General features: G+C 38.5%; 1 pseudogene; it reads left to right on the top strand.

Moving 5' to 3' along the window:
• Positions 1 to 13,681: 13,681 nt before the first annotated feature.
• LOC124982775 (probable tRNA N6-adenosine threonylcarbamoyltransferase) lies at positions 13,682 to 14,675 on the top strand (annotated as a pseudogene).
• Positions 14,676 to 15,256: the final 581 nt, after the last annotated feature.

A 15,256-nucleotide genomic window follows, 5' to 3' on the forward strand; every position in this document is an offset into this window, starting at 1 on the left:
TATACCTTATAATTTGGGGGTGGTTTGAAAACTAGATAGAGATCTCAAATAATGTGACATCTCTGCAAATCAGATATTCCTGCTTATCCAGCATTTATTCCTGCTAATGCTTTTTAGAGCTATTGTTATATGTTTTTTTTTTTAATTTTTTAGTTTTGGATGAACATAATACCTTTATTTATTTTTACGTGGTGCTAAGAATCAAACCCAGTGCCCCACACATGCAAGGCAAGTGCTCTACCACTGAGCTACATAACCTTACCCCTTGTTATATGCTTATTTAGTTAATAACCAGTAAATCTTTTGAACTAATTCCTTGATAATTTTTAGATGTCAGAATTTTTCAAAGTTTCTATAAGTATCTCATTTATCAGGTTTTCCTTTTAAGCTTTTTGGTTCCTATATTGTTGTTTGTCACTATTATAAATCATTTCAGGCATCTGTGATGTTAAGACACCAAAATCTCATACCGCTTCCAGAAGTATTTAGCACTGGGCAAGTTTGAGATTAAATAAATACAAACATCTTCCACTGGATTCTTCCAGTGAACCACTAGCAAATGGGTCAAATAATGACATTTCTTTGGAACGGGGTTCTTTTCGGTCCTGCTTGTTCCAGGAATGTAAGGTGTTTTTATTTTTCCAGGCCACTGAACTGAAGAATGATTGCTGGCTTTTACTAAGATTCAATCTTTTTTCTTAATTGTTCTTTGGCTTGTTACAAACCTTCCATTTAATTTCCAGAGTTTTAAAACTAATTTTGAACATTTTTGCTAGGTCTCTTTGCTGTTTTGAGGGACAAAATTTTAGAGATCTTTGCTGCATGATTTTTGCTGAAATCACCACAATTAGGCCTGTTTTGACTTTCAGTTTTTAATTTGCTCATATTTATTAAAGGCCTACCATAACCAAACTGTTCTAAATGAACAGGGGGTATAATGTTCTTCTGTAGTCTCACATGTTTTGTAAAACTAAGTAATATGTGTCTAGGACCAGATGTGGTGGTGCACATCCATAATTCCATTGACTTGGGAGGCAAAGGCAGGAGGATCACAAGTTTGAGGCCAACCTCAGCAACACAGCAAGACTGTGTGTCTCAAAATAAAAAATAAAAAGTGCTGGGATGTGGGCAATGATAAAGTACCTCTGGATTCAAACCCCAGCACCAACAAAACAAAACAAAAAAAAACAAAGAACAAAAAGCAAACAAAAAGATGTTGGTTAGAGGTATAACCGTAATTTTATCTGGACACCTAACTTTGAAGAATTTATTTCATACTTAGCCTCTTAAGGCATTCAACAAAAATGTATTGAACACTTGTATCAGAATGTATTAGGCATTCTGAGTTTTAAGGAAACACTTTGTTCCTCTCCTTTGAATCCTTTGTACAGTCTTCTTTTCCTGAAAAAGTTTATGCCTTACAGGAAACACTTAATCTGTTCCACTGCCTCTTTTCCTCCCTCCCAAGATAGTACCAACAAATTCAGAAAGAGTAGCTTATTACAGACAAGCCAGCATCTCATAGAGAAAATGATATAGTTAGTAAGATTGAGGGAGGGGTCCTACCTTCAGGAAGGAACAGGAATCTTTTTTGCTGTTGTTGTTTGAAAGTATTATAGAGTAAGTAGGATAAAAGTATAATGAAAACCCAGATAGAGAGGTTCCCTGAAACTTTTTTTTAGTATTATGCTGAGTTATATGCCACTAAACTTTTCCTGATGACTCTAACCCACCTCATTGTTTTCTAAGAGAGAAGTGTATGTCATCACTAGTGCACTTTAGGTAATAAATCACATGCTGCTCAGTGATATTTCTTTAATGTTTTACTTGTTATTTCATATATGAATACCTTACATTCTGAAACATTTCCCTTGAAGTTAAGGAAAGCATCATCAAAAACATTCCCTATTATGTTGAAGGTGTCTATATTCATCAGGGTTCGTCAAAGAAACAGAATGTACATATTCTGATTTATAAGTGGCTCATGCGATTGTGGAGGCTGGCTAGTCCAAAAATTGCAAGGTAAGCCATCAGTCTGAGCTGATACTCAAAATACAGTCATATTCTGAGATAACTAGGAATTGGAAATTCAACATACGAATTTGGGGAAGGGAAACAATTCAGTCCAAATACTGCTTAATAAATATTTGTTGGAAAAAAGTGTTTCTACCTAAGTATAATCTGAGCATGTGATCTCCATGTTTATCCTTTCCCTCTTCTAACACAAATTTCCGTTTTAATTTCATTTTTAACTTTAGGAAACTACATGTTGATTGATGTACTGTCTAAGCTTGGGTGGGGTTGTGTGGCCATCTTATTTGCTTTGATGAACTCATTTGTGAACTTTGACACATTGCATAGTTTACTCAAATGGAGTTGAGAAAGGAAGAGTGAAGCCCATAATTAGTATGAAGGGTAGAGGGGACACAGAGGCAAGCAAGAAATGGCACAAACTTCAGCTGAATCCTCCTTTTCTTTTCATTAGTATTGTGACTTCGTTTGATCATGTCCCCACTCTCCAGCAGTAGAGCCTCAGATCGGCAGTCCTGGAGTGAGGAAGAAAGAGGCTCCTCTCTTCTGGCCTCCTCTGGGATAAGAACAGAAAACTGGCTTGCTAATAATACCATTCTGCAACCAACCTATCTCCTATGGGTCCCTGAGGAAAGTGGGTTAATTATTTTTGAAAAGCGCATCATAGAAAAGTAAAATAGTCAAAGAAAATCGTAGCAGATATAAGACCAAAGACTATATATGAAAAAGTGGAAATAATCTGCAAACAAGAACATAATATCTGTGAGCAGAATGATGTGAGACAAAATATAAAATACACAGAAAAGGGTCAAGAAAGTTAGGATATTATAAAGATGGAAGAATTACAAAAACATCAGAACAAAAACATCTTCCTTAGCTGTATTGGTTGATCTTGGTCAAGCACCTAAGCACCACTGGGCTATAGGTGTAGCTTAATGGTGGAGTGCTTGCCTATTGTACATGAGGTCCTAGGTTCAATCCCCAGCAACATGCATGCATGTATGTACACATATACACACACACACACACACACACACACACACACACATACAAATAGTACTACTAATCTTTTGATGAGGATGAATTGGAAATTCATATTAGTACTCCTGAGTAACATTATAGATTGAATATATATATACATATAATATTTATGCCTGATATAATATATATCATGTGTTATAACATTCTGTCACTATAGAAAAATATCTGAGATAATTGATTTACAAAGGCAAAAGGTTCATTTTGGCTCACAGTTTGAAGGTTCCAATCCAAAATGGGCAGATTGTTGCTTTGGGCTTCTAGTAGGCCTGACAGATGGGAATGGCAAGAAGTGTGGGAATGGTGGAGCCAAGTGCTCACTTCATAGCCAGGAAGCTAAAGAAGAAGAAGGGGCCAGGTCCTACAGACCCTTCCAGGGGCACACTCACAATGACCTAAAGACCTCCCACTAAGTGCCACTTTCTAAAGGTTCTACCATCTCCCTACAATGCCAATGTAGGGACCAAGTTTTTACGCATGAACATTTCAGGGACACTTATCCAAAACATAAGATAATAAACTATTAAGATAACATATAATTGGTATACATCTTACTCCAGAAAAGCAATTTTTTTTTTTTTTTTTTTTTTTTTTTGGTACTGGGGATTGACCTCAGGGGCACTCAACCACTGAGCCACATCCCCTGCCCTCTTTTGTATGTTTTATTTATAGACAGGATCTCACTGAGTTGCTTAGTGGCTCTCTTTTGCTGAGACTGGCTTTTGACTCATGATCCTCCTGCCTCGGCCTTCCAAGCCACTGGGATTACAGGTGTGCACCCCCCCCCCCAGGGTCAGAAGTACTTTTATTGTTTACAATAAATATCAAAATGCAAGAAACCTTCCAGAGGATGTCTATGTAGGCTAAAACTCTCATGTCAGTATTCTGATAACCAAAACAAAATGCAGTGAGCTAACTCCTTTATAGAATAGCCCTTAAAATGACTCAGTTTTTTTTAAAAACTTCAAAATTTTTTATCTGATACATAAAAACATAAAAATTGTGCATATTAATGGGGTACCATGTAATGTTTTGGTACATGTATGCATTGTGTAATATCTAAGTCAGGTTAAACATATCTGTCTTCCAAAAAATTTATCATTTGTGGTGAAAGGTTAAAAATCCTCTCTTCTAGCTTTTTGAAAATGTACAGAATAGCACTGTTCTCTGTAGTTAACATCCTGTTCAATTGTACACTGGAACTTCTTGCTCCTTTCTAACAGTAACTTTGTACCCATTGATCAACCTTTCTCCCCACCACCTTCCCTAGCCAGTAAATACCATTCTACTCTCAACTTCCATGAGATCAAAATTTTAGATTCCACATATGTGAGATCATGTAATACTTAGCTTTCTGTGCCTGACTCTTTTCACTTAATATGATCTCCAGTTCCATCTATATTGCTGGGAATTACAGTTGTTCATTTGTTATAGCTGAATAGTATTCCATGGTACATATGTTCACATTTTCTTTATTCATTCATCAGAAGCTGGATGGATTGTTTCCATTCTTGTCTATTGTGAATAGTGCTGCAATGAACATGGGAGTGTAGATGTCTGTTTAATGTACTGATTTCATTTCCTTGAGACATATCCAGTAGTGAGATTGCTGCATCTTATGTTAGTTCTATTTGTAATTTTTTAAAGAATCTCCATACCGTTTTCTATAATGACTGAATTATATTCCCACCAACAGTGTGCAAGGGCAGCACAGTTTTGTCTATATGTGTCACACAGCATGCCAGGAATAGGGAATTTATGCAGCCTAACTCTTGGGGATTGATAAAACCATTGATATTTTCCACCAGCAAATTCCAGGCAGATTATTAGGCTGATAACTGCATTTAAATAGATTTTAAATGAAAAAGAGAGAAAAATATCACTGAGTGAGTTAATTTAACTGACAGAAGTGGTGAACTGAATAAATAGCTCCCACCGGAGGACCACTTAGCCTCCTACGAGGAATTGATGTTAACGGACCTGGGCAATCCCCCTTATGCAGGAAACCCAGACAGAGTGATGAGGCAAAGAAAAACAAGGTGTCAGAACCAAGCTTCTATCATGTGTTTCACTCAAATACTCAAATTTGAATATGACCAAATCACATTCATGGGCCATCTGGGAGCACTGATGCTCTGAAGTTTATTTGAATTGCAGTCCAGTTCAAATTGAGAGAAGACGTGGAGAGATTTCCCAATTACGATTCAAAATACCTACCAGTTAGATCAGTAAATGTAATTGATTGGAAAGTGTTTGTACTTAATTAGTGTCATACAACTCTTGACTGCTGAAGCACGTTTGAAGCTCCTAAGAGGTGAGACTGGCCCTAACTGTAGTTAAAAACCACCTGAACAGCCACCCCTCATGGACACCTCAGGAAAGGGCAGGTAGAAAGGGGGAGGTTGGTATATGTGTTAGTCAAATTTCTGTTACTAGGAAAAAAATACCTTAGAAAAACAAACTATACAGAAGAAAAGTTCATTTTGACTCACCGTTTCAGAGGTTTCAGTCCATGGTTCATTGGCTCTGTTTTTTTTTGCGCCGTAGCAAGGCGGAACGCCATGGCGAGGAACATGAGGTGGTGCAAAGCTGCCGACCTCGTGGTAGCCAGGAGGCAGAGAGAGAGGAAAGGGTTGCCCAGTGACACCACAGGAGGACAGCCAGACCCTCAGCACACGGGCCTTGGGGAATATTTAAGATCCAAACCATAACAGTGTAGTGTGGAACCATGTGTTCAAAGACAAGATAGGAGCTGCAGGTACAGCCCAGTGGTAGACTGCTTGCCCAGCCTCTGCTGGGTTTGAGTCCAGCTCTGGAAAAGAAAGAATGAAACAGTGGAATTAAATTGGTATTCATTTCATATAAGCTTTCTATAAGATTGTGAATTATTTGTAATAAGTGACTATTTATTTAAGAATTTATTTAGAGTAGGCTTTGACCTTAATTGGATGCACTGTTTTTTCATTATTATGTCCCAATCAGTCAGAGACTCCTGAGGCAATTACAAGCAACCCATACTTAACAAGGAGCGCTGGTGTGTGCCTGTATGTTTATTGTTTGTGTTTGGCCTGGGATTGAGGGGAAAATGGAGGAATTATTTCAGACTATAGCAGCAAGTCCCCTAGAGTCTTCTTAGCAAGGCTCTGAAGGGATTTTTATGTCAGATCCAATCATATACACCCATACATATACATATATACATATATGTAAATAAATAAACACAGATGTGTTAAAATGTTCTTTTTCCCCCCTAGTACTGGGGTTTGAACCCAGGGGCTGCTTTACCACTGAGCTATATCTCCAGCTCTTTTTACTTTGAATTTTGAGACAAAGGCCTACTAAGTTGCCCAGGCTAACCTTGAACTTGTGATCCTTCTGCCTCAGCTTCCCAAGTAGCTGGGTTTACAGGAGTGTACCACCACTTCTGGCAAAAAAAAAAAAAAAAAAAAATGTACTCTAAATCAATATTGACTGAAAGCTTCCTAGGTGCCAAGTACTATCCGATATTTGGGAGATAACAATTATTAGCAAAACAAAATTCCTGCCTTCATAGCTTATGTAGTCTGCTGGGCTCCACTGTGCACAGAAGAGAGTCTTCCAGGTGATAGAGATGTGAATCTTATGTTCTGGGCCTTCCAAGGCTAACCAAATACTCCAAGGTGTAGATTAAATTGAACATTCATTGTTTTACTTGTGAGTCACTACTTAGATATATTTTAAAGAAAATTACAAACAATAAAAGCTTGAGGCAATCCCTCATGTTTTCTGAGCAACTTTCCTTTCCCATCAAGGGAAAATACACCTGGCCTCATTCCACAGAGAGCTTGTTAACCTTGGCACCTTGTTTCTTGTATTCCACAAGGTAACTATTTTCATTTTACTCTAGGGAACAGAGTTCCAAACTATAATTGCTGATAATAAACCCAGAGAAGTCCTGGGAGAAACAGACTGAAAGAGACAGAGAATCATAAGAGAAAGGGAGACAATTTCATAGCTGCTGCTCCCTGCCCCCCGAGTAACAGGGACTGAACCCAGGGCCTTGAGCAAGTTATACAAGATTTGCCACTATCTCCAGCCTTTATTTATTTATTAATTTATTCTTGTTTTGAGAGAAGATCTTCTTAAGTTGCCCATATCAGCCTCAAATTGTAATCCTCCTGCCTCCAATTCCCAAGTAGCTGGGATTATAAGCATGTACCACTGTGTCCATCCTCATGGCCTCTTTCTATTGGACACTGGTAAGAGATATGTAGAGGGAAAGTTGACATTCTATACTCTTATTATTCACAACTTTGCTCTAAACTCCAGGAAACCTTCCTGACAAACTACTCTTAGACCCAGAATTACATCAATGGTTCTTGAAGTGTTGTCCTTGGGCCAGCAGCATCAGGATTACCCAAGGATTTGCCTGAAATTCAAGTTCTTGGGCCCCATCTCAGACCAATGGATCATAATCTATGGGACAAGGGTCCAGCAAAATGTGTTTTAACAAGCATTTTATCCCCCTTATAATAAATTGAGATAAAAGATGATTTTTTCCCCATACTATGTATTGTCAAGTTTCCTCCTGTAAAAAAAGAATAATTACTGAAGCCCCTAGTTGTAACATCTTTATTAAACTAGAGCTCCAGAGAAAGAATGTTGAAAGATTTTGGGAGAGGAGGAACAGAACGATTTACTTTGGAGACCGTGGAGAGGTAGACAGGAGGCATAATGATCTTTGACCTTTGCTCCTCATTTAGGGATCACGCTGAGTACCTAGGCTAGGGGAAGATAGGAAAACTGATCCTATTCTTATAGTATTGGTGGGGAAAAGGGTCCTGTAAGTAGGAAGTGACCGGATAAGATGGCTAGTGCTCTGGTCAATTTCATGAGGTACTGAAGATATGGAGTATAAATGAATGAGGAATTAGTTCTGCCTGGGGTAGTGGAAAATGAGGTGAGTTAGAAATGCCTTCAAATGGGCTGGGGATATAGCTCAGTTGGTAGAGTGCTTGCCTTGCAAGCACATAGGCCCTGGGTTCAAATCCCCAGTACCCCCCAAGAAAAGAAATGCCTTCAAACAAGTGTATTGAATCTGGAAGAACAATGGGAAATTCTCCAGATAGAGAAGGAGAAAAGGCAATCTAGGCAAAGGGAAGGGCAGGGATGAAAGCTTGTATATGAAGTTGTCTTTCAAGTTTCTTCCTGCCTGCTTTGATGAGTCTCTCTGGACGTTCTGCTAGTGTACCCAAGCATAAGTAACCATCTGTCCATAATTTTTTAAATGAAAGTTTTATTTACTTGAGAAATACTAGAATAAATTAATTTTGTACTGATTTCCCCATCTCTAGATTTTTCTTATTGTTATTTTAATTTTGATTTTTTTCTTATTGGCACCAGGGACTGAATTCAGGGATGCTTTACCACTGAGCCATATCCCCAGCCCATTTTAGTTTTTATTTTGAAACAGGATCTTACAAAGTTGTTGAGGGTCTTGCTAAGTTGCTAAGGCTGACCTCAAACATTCAATCCTCCTGCCTCATCCTACCTAGTCACTGGGTTTACAGGCATGCATCATTGTCCCCAGCAACATTTACTCTTTTAACCATTTTTAAGGGTACAGTTTGGTAGTATTAACTATATGCATGTTGTTATGTAATAAGTCCACAGTTCTTGCCTTACTTAACTCTTCAAAATTCTTATTGCCTGTAAGTTACTAAGAAAAGCTGTTTCATTATATTCCTTAAAATATTAGATTTCAAATATTAGAATTTGTATCAAGATTACTGTGCCTAGCATTATTATAGACATTTTCCATATATCAAATAATTTTATTCTTACACCAGTTGTATAATATGTGTGCCGTTACTGTCCTTATTTTATAGATGAGGAAACTGAGACACAGAAATGTTAATAACTTGTCATGAGTCACATAGTTAGTAAATGACATGCACAGATTCTTTATACCATTCTCTCTTCTGCAAATTGATGACTTCTGGTTTCTGGGACAGTGGATATTGTTTTGAATTCCCCTTAGTAGTAAAATTAACTTCTTAGGAACCCAAGATACATACATTCAAAGTAGATAAGCATCCTTCCTAGTTTAAGCCTTACTACTATTATGATTTTGATCTTAAATGTCTCCCAAACACTTATGTGTGAAGACTTGACCCCAGCATACGGTGCTATTGAGGTAGTAGAAACCTCAGGAGGTGGAGCCTAGTTAATGGAAGTTGGACACTGGGAGCATGACTTTGAGGGATATATTTGATGGTTTATTGCTGTGATTATACTTAACCATGTGGTTTGGAACCTTTAGAATTGATCGTTAGGAGTTTTTTAAAGTTTGGAGATGCAGGCTTAGAGAAGCATTAGAATACCGTGAGCATAGCTTAATGAGTGATATTTGTGGGAGCTCAGATAATCAAAATATTGATAAGAAAGCAGACAATAAAAGCTGTGCTCCTTCCAGCTATAATCCTAGTGACTCACAAGGCTGAGGTAGGACAACCACAAGTTCTAGGCCAGTCTCATCAACTTAGCAAGGCCCTAAGCAACTTAGCAAGATCCTGTCTCAAGATAAAAAGAGCTGGGAATGTGACTTAGTAGCTAAGTGACTCAGGATTCAATACCTGGTACAAAACAAACAACAACAAAAAAGGACCAAAGAACCCCATTCCTGAGGTTTTAGATGGAAATCCTCAATTTGGAATTAGACTAGAGGCCATTCATATTATATTCTGGTAAGCATCTTGTCTGCATTTTGTCCATGTTCTGAGATTTTTGTGAAGCTGAGTTTAAAGATGATGAACTAGTTTATCTGACAGAGGAAATTTAAAGGCAGCACAGCATTCAGGCAGTGGTACAGGTGTTGCTGACTGCTTTTAGCTAAATTTACAATGAGGAAACAGGAGCAAAAAGCACTACAGAAAGATCTGAAAAACTTGCAGTTTTTCCAGAAAAGAAGCACATTTAAATATGCAACTCAGGAGGCTAAAGTTGCTAAAGAAATTAGCACCATTAAAAAAACTCAAGCACTTTGTATTGGAACAATGTGAAAAATGTCTAGCAATCATCTCAGAAATTGTTGAGAACACCCCCTCCCATTGCAGACTTAAGAGTACAAAAGTGTAAGTTTAATTCTAAGATTGTGCTTTGAGAATAGGGCCTGGGTTGCCCTGGTTGCACAGATCCATCTAGGGAATTGTTTCCCCAGGGTTTGTTTCCCTGTGTTCAGCCACCCAGGAACCCAGAGACCAGTGAAGCCATGGTCCAAGGGAGCCTGGCTCCTGCTTCTGTTGATGGCAAACCTTGGCATCATCTCTGTGTTAGTTTTCCAGGTATGCTGAATTCAAGAGTTACAGGGTCACAGATGCTTTTTAAGATTTCAAAGGAAAGCTTGTGAAGTCAGACAATATAAGAATTCCTACAAGAAACCTATGACAGGGTGATGTGTGAAGCCAAAAACTATTACTATACTATTACTATCAGGGTAAAGCCAAAATTGCAGTGGAGACCCTGAGAAGTTGAAGATACCACTAAAAATGGAATGCCTGGCAAGGGAACCTGCAAGTGATGAGCAGAGCCAGCCCGCGAGAGGCCACAGGGTTGCAGGCAGTAAGGCCGCAGAGGATGGGTGCCCAAGTCCTTTGAAATTCATATCATTCCACCTTGTGACCCAGAGGCCAGGCACGGAGCACTGTGATTTAATGTTTGCCCTGCTCGGTTTTGGTTCTGCTTTGGTCTGATTCCTCTTTGCTTTTTTCCCACCCCTGTCTTTTGGAACTGGAATATTTACCCTATGCATTTTATCTTGAAAGTATCTAACTTTCTTTTTTATTTTACAGGGGTTCACAGCTAAGAGTTTGTCTTGAATCTCAGAGGAAACTTTGTACTTGGATTTTTGAACGATGCTTTTTAAGATTATGCAACTCTTGCAGATGGACTGAACGCATTTTTGTATTATGAGATGTACATGAGTTTTGGGGGGCCGGGGCAGAACGTTATTATGATTTGGATCTTAAATGCCTCCCAAATGCTCGTATGTTGATGCCTTAATGCCCAGCTTATGATACTATTGAGTTGGTGGAAACTTTAGAGTTAGGGCCTAGTTGAAGGAAGTTGGGTCATTGGGAATGTGACTTTACAGGGTATGTTGGAACCCTGGCCTCTTTCTCTCTTTTTTGCTTCCTGGCCACAACGATGCAAGTAGCTTCACTCCATCAAGTACTCTCATCCATAATGATCTGTCTCATCACAAGCCTAGAGCAATGGAGCCAAATGATATGAAACACCTGAAAGATAAGCAAAAATGAACGTTTCTCCCTTATAAGTTGATCATCTTGGGTATTTTGTCACAGTGATGCAAAACTGACTAACACACTATTCTTTTGCTGTATGGCTAATATGTTACTGGAGGAACAGGTACCCCCAAAACCAGAACCATACTCCATTCTAGTTTCTGTCTTAGTATTGTCCACAGGATTAGAAAATTTTCAGTAGGATCCTGAAGTTAACAAATTTCATCTATTAGAATCAAAGAGCCAGGGTAAAAGAAGATTCATGACTAGAGAGAGTAAAGGTATCTCTTACGGATTTTACAAAATCCGTAAGCTAAGAGAAGTAGAATGTGTCATGCTGGACCCTGAACAAGTTACAAGGAGAAAAAGAAAGTAAAATTTAGAGTAAAAAAATCCAAAATATGAGAGAAGGTACCAAGGGAATTATGTTAAGCAGGCCACACAATGTTTCTTTTATCATTTTCATTCTTTTTGTCTTTACATGTAAGAAAATGCATTATCCCTATACCATGGCTCAGAATGAGCTCTTTTTAGGCAGACATTTAATAATTATTTCAAATGTTTTAAATATTGTATTTGATGTTATTTCCAGAAATCTTCATTTATTTGTATAGTTTTTGTCTGGTATCTTATCATAGGGGCTAGTGAACTTTTCCTGCAAGGGATTGAATGGAAGATAAGATAGGCTTTGCATGCTACCCAGTCTCTTATAATTTAATCTTCCATAGTAGCCCCAAAACAACCATTGATAATAGATACTCTGTTCACTTTTTCTACTTTTATTTTTTTCTCATTGTATTTCATTTGGGTAATTTCTACTGACCTATCTTCAAGATAATTTGTTATTTCCTCAGATGTGTTAAGTTACTAGTGAGCCAATAGAAAGTTCCTTGTTTCTAATACCATAGGGTTTTTTTGTTTGTTTTTTTTGTTTGTTTTGGGTGCTAAGGATTGAACATGGTCTTATACATGCTAAGCATATGCTTCCATATATTTTTATTTTTAACATTCTTTTGAGTTTATGACTTCCATCTTTGTTTTGAAATTTCCCCATATGTTCATGCATGTCTTTCATCTTTTTTAATTAAAATCTTTAACCTATTACTCCTCACCATTTTGAAGTTCTTTTTATGTGTATATTATTTTTTATTTGCAAAATAAAAAGTGTTAACAAACAATAAAATAAATATGTTGCTGTGTCTATATGATAAAGAAGAGAATGAACAATTACAACAAAAGCATTCCAACAGTCTTTTTTCTAAGTCTGACAGCAGGACTATTCAACATGTTTTCAAAATATTACATCATGAAACTTATCATTTACCCATTTTCCACTGACCTTCATATCAGGTGAACTTTTTTTCAACAATATCAATAATTAATTTAAATATAGATGAACTAGATATTGTAATTAAAGGCATAAATGGCCAGGCATGGTGGCACACACCTGTAATCCCAGCACCTCAGGAGGCGGAGGTAGGAGGATCATGAGTTCAAAGCCAGTCTCAGCAAAAGCAAGGCACTTAGAACTAAGTGAGACTCCATCTCTAAAATAGGGCTGGGGATGTGGCTCAGTAGTCAAGTGCCCCTGAGTTCAATCCCCATTATCCCCCCAAAAAAGGTATACATGTTCAACATGTGTAAAAACCAAACAATAACTAAATGCTCTGTGCATATGTCACACTTTAAATATCAATACACCAACAGGTTAAAAGCAAAAGAAGGGGAAAATAAGCATGAGAAATTTGAAGTAGAGCTATTAATATAAATAATAAATTTAAAGAAAAAAGTATTTCCAGACATCAAGAACATAAGCATAATAGGGTACTTTCTTTAAGAAAATATAACAATCTTAAATGTGTATGTACCTAATAAGAAAATTTCAAAATACACGAAGTAAAAATTTTTTAAAGTAGAAGGACAAATCCACAATCATATTTGGAGATCTTAAACCCCCTCACTTTGTAGGAAGGAGTAATCACAGAGAAGGCTAACGACATTATCAGCCACCCTGACCTATACACAAAAATGACAAGTAGAAAATTAATACAGATAGACTATATTCTGTCATAAAATAAAGTTTGAGAAATTTTTAAAATTTTGAAATCATGCAGACTGTGTTGCCTGCATGATTTATTACATTAAAATCAATCACCTTAAGATATATAGAGCCTGGAGTTTTGTGCTTGTCCGGGTGCCATCTGCTTTCTACTTGTGGCTGGCTCTTCTCCCTCCTTGCTCCGGAATGTGCTGCCCAGCACCGACGCCTGAGGGCCTCCGTAACTCCACAGTTTCTAGTAGCCTGCCGGCGTTTTTTCTCTGGGTCTACCATGCTGGTGGTGCTGGGTTTTGAAGGCAGTGCCAACAAGATTGGTGTGGGAGTGGTGCGTGATGGCAAGGTGCTAGCGAACCCGCGGAGAACTTACGTCACACCTCCGTGCACCGGGTTCCTTCCAGGTGATAGTGTCAGACGACACCGCGGTGTTATCCTAGATCTCCTGCAGGAGGCACTAATAAGCTGTATTAGCCTCCCGTGATATCCATTGCATTGCTTACACCAAAGGTCCTGGCACGGGTACCCCATTGGTTTCTGTAGGCACGGGCCCATACCGTGGCCCAACTATGGAATAAACCATTGCTAGGTGTGAACCACTGTATAGGCCACAGTGAAATGGGCCGTCTCATCACTGGAGCCACCAGCCCAACTGTGTTGTATGTCAGTGGAGGAAATACTCAGGTGATTGCCTACTCAGAGCCTCGTTACTGCATATTTGTGGAAACCATCGATATTGCTGTGGGTAATTGTCTGGATCGTTTTGCTGGAATGCTGAAGATTTCCAATGATCCTAGTCCCAGGCTACAACATTGAACAGATGGCAGAGCAAGGCAAGAAGCATGTTGAGCTCTCATATACTGTAAAGGGGATGGATGTCTCATTCTCAGGGATCCTTTCATTGAGGATGTAGCCCAAGATGCTGGCCACGGGTGAGTGTACTCCTGAGGATCTGTGTTTCTCCTTGCAGGAAACTGTGTTTGCAATGCTGGTAGAGATCACAGAGCGAGCCTTGGAGCATTGTGGTTCTCAGGAAGCCCTCCTTGTGGGAGGTGTGGGTTGTAACTTGCAGCTGCAGAAGATGATGGAGACAATGTGCCAGGATGTGGAGCTAAGCTTTTTGCCACAGATGAGAGATTGACAATGGAGCCATGATAACCCAGGCTGACTGGGAGATGGTTCAGGCTGGAAAGAGGAAGCCCTTTGATGACTCTGGGATTACACAGAGGTATCGTGCAGATGAAGTAGAAGTGACCTGGAGGGAAGATTAACAGGATCAGAGGAGATAGTTCCCTAAGTAGAACTCAAAGGACCCTGGCCCTTAATCTCTCTCCTGCTGTGGGAATCTTGGCAATGCTATGGACTCTACTCTTCTGGTACAGCCTTGCTGTGGACTCAGATGTGAGGCTTGGTGTCCCATATGGAACCTCTAGATGACTCAGCAATAAAGTGTTTTAGATTTTGTTAAAAAAAAAAAAAAAAAGATATATAGAACCACACCCCCACCTCTCAACTACTTCAAAATTAAATGGCACACTTATAAATATCTCACAGATGAAAGAAGAAAGCACAAGAAAAGTAAATAAAAAGTACTTTGAACTAAGTGATAATAAACACTTAAAATATCAGAATCTCTGGGGTGAAACAGTATGCAGATGAACACTTATAACTTAAAGTATTAGAAAGAAGTTAAGATTAACAAAGTTATTTTCAAATTAGGTAGTAGGGAGGAAAAAAACATAGGTGCACAAAGGCCGAATGTTTTCCCTAATAAGTGGAGGATGATATATAATGGGGCTGGGGGTAGGGAATGAGAGAATAATTGGGGAACTTTAGAATATGTAGAAGAAAA

This window comes from Sciurus carolinensis, chromosome 4 (genome assembly GCF_902686445.1).
Source record: "Sciurus carolinensis chromosome 4, mSciCar1.2, whole genome shotgun sequence".
Classification (NCBI taxonomy): Eukaryota; Metazoa; Chordata; class Mammalia; order Rodentia; family Sciuridae; genus Sciurus; species Sciurus carolinensis.